The sequence below is a fragment of the Nomia melanderi genome, unplaced genomic scaffold (genome assembly GCF_051020985.1).
Source record: "Nomia melanderi isolate GNS246 unplaced genomic scaffold, iyNomMela1 scaffold0452, whole genome shotgun sequence".
Taxonomy (NCBI): Eukaryota; Metazoa; Arthropoda; class Insecta; order Hymenoptera; family Halictidae; genus Nomia; species Nomia melanderi.
Genome location: NW_027475567.1, coordinates 32,501 through 39,856, shown reverse-complemented (window position 1 = coordinate 39,856; position 7,356 = coordinate 32,501). Strand labels below are relative to the sequence as shown.

At 36.9% G+C, this 7,356-nt stretch overlaps 1 non-coding gene across 1 annotated transcript in view; it reads left to right on the top strand.

Annotated features, from left to right (window-relative positions):
• The first annotated feature begins 7,177 nt into the window (after positions 1-7,177).
• Positions 7,178-7,356, top strand: part of LOC143176257 (small subunit ribosomal RNA) — a 1,921-nt gene continuing 1,742 nt past the window's right edge. Inside the window, exon 1 of the ribosomal RNA XR_013000833.1 lies at positions 7,178-7,356. This exon is cut by the window's right edge and continues 1,742 nt beyond it. This is a non-coding gene — a ribosomal RNA (small subunit ribosomal RNA).

Here is a 7,356-nt window from a genome sequence, read left to right as displayed (position 1 = left end):
AACTGCGTTTTTATGCGTGGATTAAACATTAAAAAAATTTTGAAATATGTGATGAAAAAGTTTACTCTTGACCGTCGGGACTTAGAAAAATTTCGAGTACCCCGGATCGCCTGCTGGAATTACCGCACGGCCTGGATAGCCCGCATCGACCGATACATTTTTTCCATTTTCAGTGAAAAAAAAATTTTTGTCAATTTTCTCAACGTTAAAAACGTTAATAAACTGCGTTTTTATGCGTGGATTAAACATTAAAAAAATTTTGAAATATGTGATGAAAAAGTTTACTCTTGACCGTCGGGACTTAGAAAAATTTCGAGTACCCCGGATCGCCTGCTGGAATTACCGCACGGCCTGGATAGCCCGCATCGACCGATACATTTTTTCCATTTTCAGTGAAAAAAAAATTTTTGTCAATTTTCTCAACGTTAAAAACTGCGATAAACTGCGTTTTTATGCGTAGATTAAACATTGAAAAAATTTTGAAATATGCGATGAAAAAGTTTACTCTTGACCGTCGGGACTTAGAAAAATTTCGAGTACCCCGGATCGCCTGCTGGCATTACCGCACGGGCTGGACACCTCGCTCCGACGAATCGGTTTTTTCCATTTTTTTTGAAAAATAAATTTTTGTAATTTTTTTTAATGTCAAAAACGTTAATAAACGTCATGTTTACGCATGGATTAAACATTGAAATAATTTTAAAACACTTATTAAAAAAGTTGGTGTCGACCGTGGGACTTAGAAAAATTTCGGGAAGTCCGATTCGCCTGCTGGAATTACCGCACGGGCAGGACACCTCGCTCCGACGAATCGGTTTTTTCCATTTTTTTTGAAAAATAAATTTTTGTAATTTTTTTTAACGTTGAAAACGTTAATAAACATCATGTTTACGCATGGATTAAACATTGAAATAATTTTAAAACGCTTATTAAAAAAGTTGGTGTCGACCGTGGGACTTAGAAAAATTTCGGGAAGTCCGATTCGCCTGCTGGAATTACCGCACGGGCAGGACACCTCGCTCCGACGAATCGGTTTTTTCCATTTTTTCCGAAAAATAAATTTTTGTAATTTTTTTAATGTTAAAAACGTTAATAAACTTCATGTTTACGCATGGATTAAACATTGAAATAATTTTAAAACGCTTATTAAAAAAGTTGGTGTCGACCGTGGGACTTAGAAAAATTTCGGGAAGTCCGATTCGCCTGCTGGAATTACCGCACGGGCTGGACACCTCGCTCCGCCGAATCGGTTTTTTCCTTTTTTTCCGAAAAATAAATTTTTGTAATTTTTTTTAATGTTAAAAACGTTAATAAACTTCATGTTTACGCATGGATTAAACATTGAAATAATTTTAAAACGCTTATTAAAAAAGTTGGTGTCGACCGTGGGACTTAGAAAAATTTCGGGAAGTCCGATTCGCCTGCTGGAATTACCGCACGGGCAGGACACCTCGCTCCGACGAATCGGTTTTTTCCATTTTTTCCGAAAAATAAATTTTTGTAATTTTTTTTAATGTTAAAAACGTTAATAAACTTCATGTTTACGCATGGATTAAACATTGAAATAATTTTAAAACGCTTATTAAAAAAGTTGGTGTCGACCGTGGGACTTAGAAAAATTTCGGGAAGTCCGATTCGCCTGCTGGAATTACCGCACGGGCAGGACACCTCGCTCCGACGAATCGGTTTTTTCCATTTTTTTTGAAAAATAAATTTTTGTAATTTTTTTTAACGTTGAAAACGTTAATAAACATCATGTTTACGCATGGATTAAACATTGAAATAATTTTAAAACGCTTATTAAAAAAGTTGGTGTCGACCGTGGGACTTAGAAAAATTTCGGGAAGTCCGATTCGCCTGCTGGAATTACCGCACGGGCTGGACACCTCGCTCCGACGAATCGGTTTTTTCCATTTTTTTTGAAAAATAAATTTTTGTAATTTTTTTTAATGTCAAAAACGTTAATAAACGTCATGTTTACGCATGGATTAAACATTGAAATAATTTTAAAACACTTATTAAAAAAGTTGGTGTCGACCGTGGGACTTAGAAAAATTTCGGGAAGTCCGATTCGCCTGCTGGAATTACCGCACGGGCTGGACACCTCGCTCCGCCGAATCGGTATTTTCCATTTTTCTTGAAAAATAAATTTTTGTAATTTTTTTTAACGTTGAAAACGTTAATAAACATCATGTTTACGCATGGATTAAACATTGAAATAATTTTAAAACGCTTATTAAAAAAGTTGGTGTCGACCGTGGGACTTAGAAAAATTTCGGGAAGTCCGATTCGCCTGCTGGAATTACCGCACGGGCTGGACACCTCGCTCCGCCGAATCGGTATTTTCCATTTTTCTTGAAAAATAAATTTTTGTAATTTTTTTTAACGTTGAAAACGTTAATAAACATCATGTTTACGCATGGATTAAACATTGAAATAATTTTAAAACGCTTATTAAAAAAGTTGGTGTCGACCGTGGGACTTAGAAAAATTTCGGGAAGTCCGATTCGCCTGCTGGAATTACCGCACGGGCAGGACACCTCGCTCCGACGAATCGGTTTTTTCCATTTTTTCCGAAAAATAAATTTTTGTAATTTTTTTTAATGTTAAAAACGTTAATAAACTTCATGTTTACGCATGGATTAAACATTGAAATAATTTTAAAACACTTATTAAAAAAGTTGGTGTCGACCGTGGGACTTAGAAAAATTTCGGGAAGTCCGATTCGCCTGCTGGAATTACCGCACGGGCAGGACACCTCGCTCCGACGAATCGGTTTTTTCCATTTTTTTTGAAAAATAAATTTTTGTAATTTTTTTTAACGTTGAAAACGTTAATAAACATCATGTTTACGCATGGATTAAACATTGAAATAATTTTAAAACGCTTATTAAAAAAGTTGGTGTCGACCGTGGGACTTAGAAAAATTTCGGGAAGTCCGATTCGCCTGCTGGAATTACCGCACGGGCTGGACACCTCGCTCCGCCGAATCGGTTTTTTCCTTTTTTTCCGAAAAATAAATTTTTGTAATTTTTTTTAATGTTAAAAACGTTAATAAACTTCATGTTTACGCATGGATTAAACATTGAAATAATTTTAAAACGCTTATTAAAAAAGTTGGTGTCGACCGTGGGACTTAGAAAAATTTCGGGAAGTCCGATTCGCCTGCTGGAATTACCGCACGGGCAGGACACCTCGCTCCGACGAATCGGTTTTTTCCATTTTTTCCGAAAAATAAATTTTTGTAATTTTTTTTAATGTTAAAAACGTTAATAAACTTCATGTTTACGCATGGATTAAACATTGAAATAATTTTAAAACGCTTATTAAAAAAGTTGGTGTCGACCGTGGGACTTAGAAAAATTTCGGGAAGTCCGATTCGCCTGCTGGAATTACCGCACGGGCAGGACACCTCGCTCCGACGAATCGGTTTTTTCCATTTTTTTTGAAAAATAAATTTTTGTAATTTTTTTTAACGTTGAAAACGTTAATAAACATCATGTTTACGCATGGATTAAACATTGAAATAATTTTAAAACGCTTATTAAAAAAGTTGGTGTCGACCGTGGGACTTAGAAAAGAAAAATTTCGGGAAGTCCGATTCGCCTGCTGGAATTACCGCACGGGCTGGACACCTCGCTCCGCCGAATCGGTTTTTTCCTTTTTTTCCGAAAAATAAATTTTGTAATTTTTTTTAATGTTAAAAACGTTAATAAACTTCATGTTTACGCATGGATTAAACATTGAAATAATTTTAAAACGCTTATTAAAAAAGTTGGTGTCGACCGTGGGACTTAGAAAATTTCGGGAAGTCCGATTCGCCTGCTGGAATTACCGCACGGGCAGGACACCTCGCTCCGACGAATCGGTTTTTTCCATTTTTTCCGAAAAATAAATTTTTGTATTTTTTTTAATGTTAAAAACGTTAATAAACTTCATGTTTACGCATGATTAAACATTGAAATAATTTTAAAACGCTTATTAAAAAAGTTGTGTCGACCGTGGGACTTAGAAAAATTTCGGGAAGTCCGATTCGCCTGCTGGAATTACCGCACGGGCAGGACACCTCGCTCCGACGAATCGGTTTTTTCCATTTTTTTTGAAAAATAAATTTTTGTAATTTTTTTTAACGTTGAAAACGTTAATAAACATCATGTTTACGCATGGATTAAACATTGAAATAATTTTAAAACGCTTATTAAAAAAGTTGGTGTCGACCGTGGGACTTAGAAAAATTTCGGGAAGTCCGATTCGCCTGCTGGAATTACCGCACGGGCTGGACACCTCGCTCCGCCGAATCGGTTTTTTCCTTTTTTTCCGAAAAATAAATTTTTGTAATTTTTTTTAATGTTAAAAACGTTAATAAACTTCATGTTTACGCATGGATTAAACATTGAAATAATTTTAAAACGCTTATTAAAAAAGTTGGTGTCGACCGTGGGACTTAGAAAAATTTCGGAAGTCCGATTCGCCTGCTGGAATTACCGCACGGGCAGGACACCTCGCTCCGACGAATCGGTTTTTTCCATTTTTTCCGAAAAATAAATTTTTGTAATTTTTTTTAATGTTAAAAACGTTAATAAACTTCATGTTTACGCATGGATTAAACATTGAAATAATTTTAAAACGCTTATTAAAAAAGTTGGTGTCGACCGTGGGACTTAGAAAAATTTCGGGAAGTCCGATTCGCCTGCTGGAATTACCGCACGGGCTGGACACCTCGCTCCGCCGAATCGGTTTTTTCCTTTTTTTCCGAAAATAAATTTTTGTAATTTTTTTTAATGTTAAAAACGTTAATAAACTTCATGTTTACGCATGGATTAAACATTGAAATAATTTTAAAACGCTTATTAAAAAAGTTGGTGTCGACCGTGGGACTTAGAAAAATTTCGGGAAGTCCGATTCGCCTGCTGGAATTACCGCACGGGCAGGACACCTCGCTCCGACGAATCGGTTTTTTCCATTTTTTCCGAAAAATAAATTTTTGTAATTTTTTTTAATGTTAAAAAACGTTAATAAACTTCATGTTTACGCATGGATTAAACATTGAAATAATTTTAAAACGCTTATTAAAAAAGTTGGTGTCGACCGTGGGACTTAGAAAAATTTCGGGAAGTCCGATTCGCCTGCTGGAATTACCGCAACGGGCAGGACACCTCGCTCCGACGAATCGGTTTTTTCCATTTTTTTTGAAAAATAAATTTTTGTAATTTTTTTTAACGTTGAAAACGTTAATAAACATCATGTTTACGCATGGATTAAACATTGAAATAATTTTAAAACGCTTATTAAAAAAGTTGGTGTCGACCGTGGGACTTAGAAAAATTTCGGGAAGTCCGATTCGCCTGCTGGAATTACCGCACGGGCTGGACACCTCGCTCCGCCGAATCGGTTTTTTCCTTTTTTTCCGAAAAATAAATTTTTGTAATTTTTTTTAATGTTAAAAACGTTAATAAACTTCATGTTTACGCATGGATTAAACATTGAAATAATTTTAAAACGCTTATTAAAAAAGTTGGTGTCGACCGTGGGACTTAGAAAAATTTCGGGAAGTCCGATTCGCCTGCTGGAATTACCGCACGGGCAGGACACCTCGCTCCGACGAATCGTTTTTTCCATTTTTTCCGAAAAATAAATTTTTGTAATTTTTTTTAATGTTAAAAACGTTAATAAACTTCATGTTTACGCATGGATTAAACATTGAAATAATTTTAAAACGCTTATTAAAAAAGTTTACTCTTGACCGTGGGGACTTAGAAAAATTCCGGCTTGCACGGATTCGACCACTCTGTTTTTCGGAGTTTCTGAGAAAAATAAATTTTTGTAATTTTTTTCATTATGATTTCTGAGTTCTCCCAGTAGTTTAATGTAAGGATTAAGCATTTAAAAATTTTTAAATCGAATATTAAAAAAGTTTACTCTTGCAATTTTTGGAAAAAAAAAATTCTAAAAAATTTTTCTTTCGGTGGAAACTAACGTTTAATATGTACAATAACGATTTATCGAATAAAAATCGTATGTTAATATATGTTCGAATCGACCATAGTTTCAGCGGCTAAGTACCAGCAGCCCGGCCGGTTGGTCTGTACGCGCGGCAGTTTACCACCATAAGCGCCCGTGCTGAGCGGCCGGCGCCGCGGTCGTCGCGGCCGCCCGTTTGGTTACTATAAGAGAGCACGTCGGTTCGAGCGGACCGGTCGGCGCAGCGGCGGGCGAGCGGCTATTCTACGATCTCGGTCGAGAAGCAGTCGTTCAGCTCCTCGAGGTCCATTCCCTCGACTGTTCTGTACCGCGTTCCGTTGCGAATTTTTCTCTACACAGCATGACCACGGGTCGGTGTCTCAGACCGAATGGCCCTTATGTGGTAAGCCCAGAATGTTGGGTTGGATACAACGTATATTCGTTATACTTGTACGACTCTCACATCAACTCTCAGAAACCCAAAAGGGGTTTTCTATCCGAGCGAAAATATATTTTTCGTATACAAAAATTTAATGGCAAAGACCAAACGAAATACTACACACAAAAAGGGGCGACGAACAAAAATTGTTCGAATGAAATATAATATATACATATAAAATTGAGGTGTCCTAAGAGAGAAATACATAAACTAAGAGGTATATATTATAAGAAATATATATTATTTCTGGGCAAAGAAGAGAGAACGAAAAGAAGAGTATGATCTTTAACGCGAGGGCCTCGACATGGGTACGCCTAGCATGGTTCGCGCTTTCTCGATATGTCCAGCATGTTAACGTACGCGGTCTTCGGACTTCGTGCGTTATGTCCGTGCTTACACGATGGAGAGCGCTCGAGCATACGTGCTTACAAACCTGAAAGTCGATGTGACATCCGAGATTCTTTTTCTTCTAAAAAGATCTCGGAGAGATACACGGGAGAGTTTGAAATTTTTGGAGGTCCTCCTGATGTATATGCGCGGATATACCCATGTGGTAATTCGTGCGGAGTTGGTAATCTAATAGTGGAGCGAAATTTACCAACTCGAAAGAGAAGAGAGAAGAGAGAAGAGAGTAGAGAGAAGAGAGAGGAGAAAGAGAACTGTCTTAAAGACGAGAAAAAGTATCGTCGATCCGACTCTTAAGGGGAGAGAGTCGGCGACTAAGATATATATATACATACATATTTTTGCTTCGTATGATGAAAATTTACTCGAAGCTCCCTGGTTGATCCTGCCAGTAGTCATATGCTTGTCTCAAAGATTAAGCCATGCATGTCTCAGTACATGCCGTATTAAGGTGAAACCGCGAATGGCTCATTAAATCAGTTATGGTTCCTTAGATCGTACCCACATTTACTTGGATAACTGTGGTAATTCTAGAGCTAATACATGCAAAA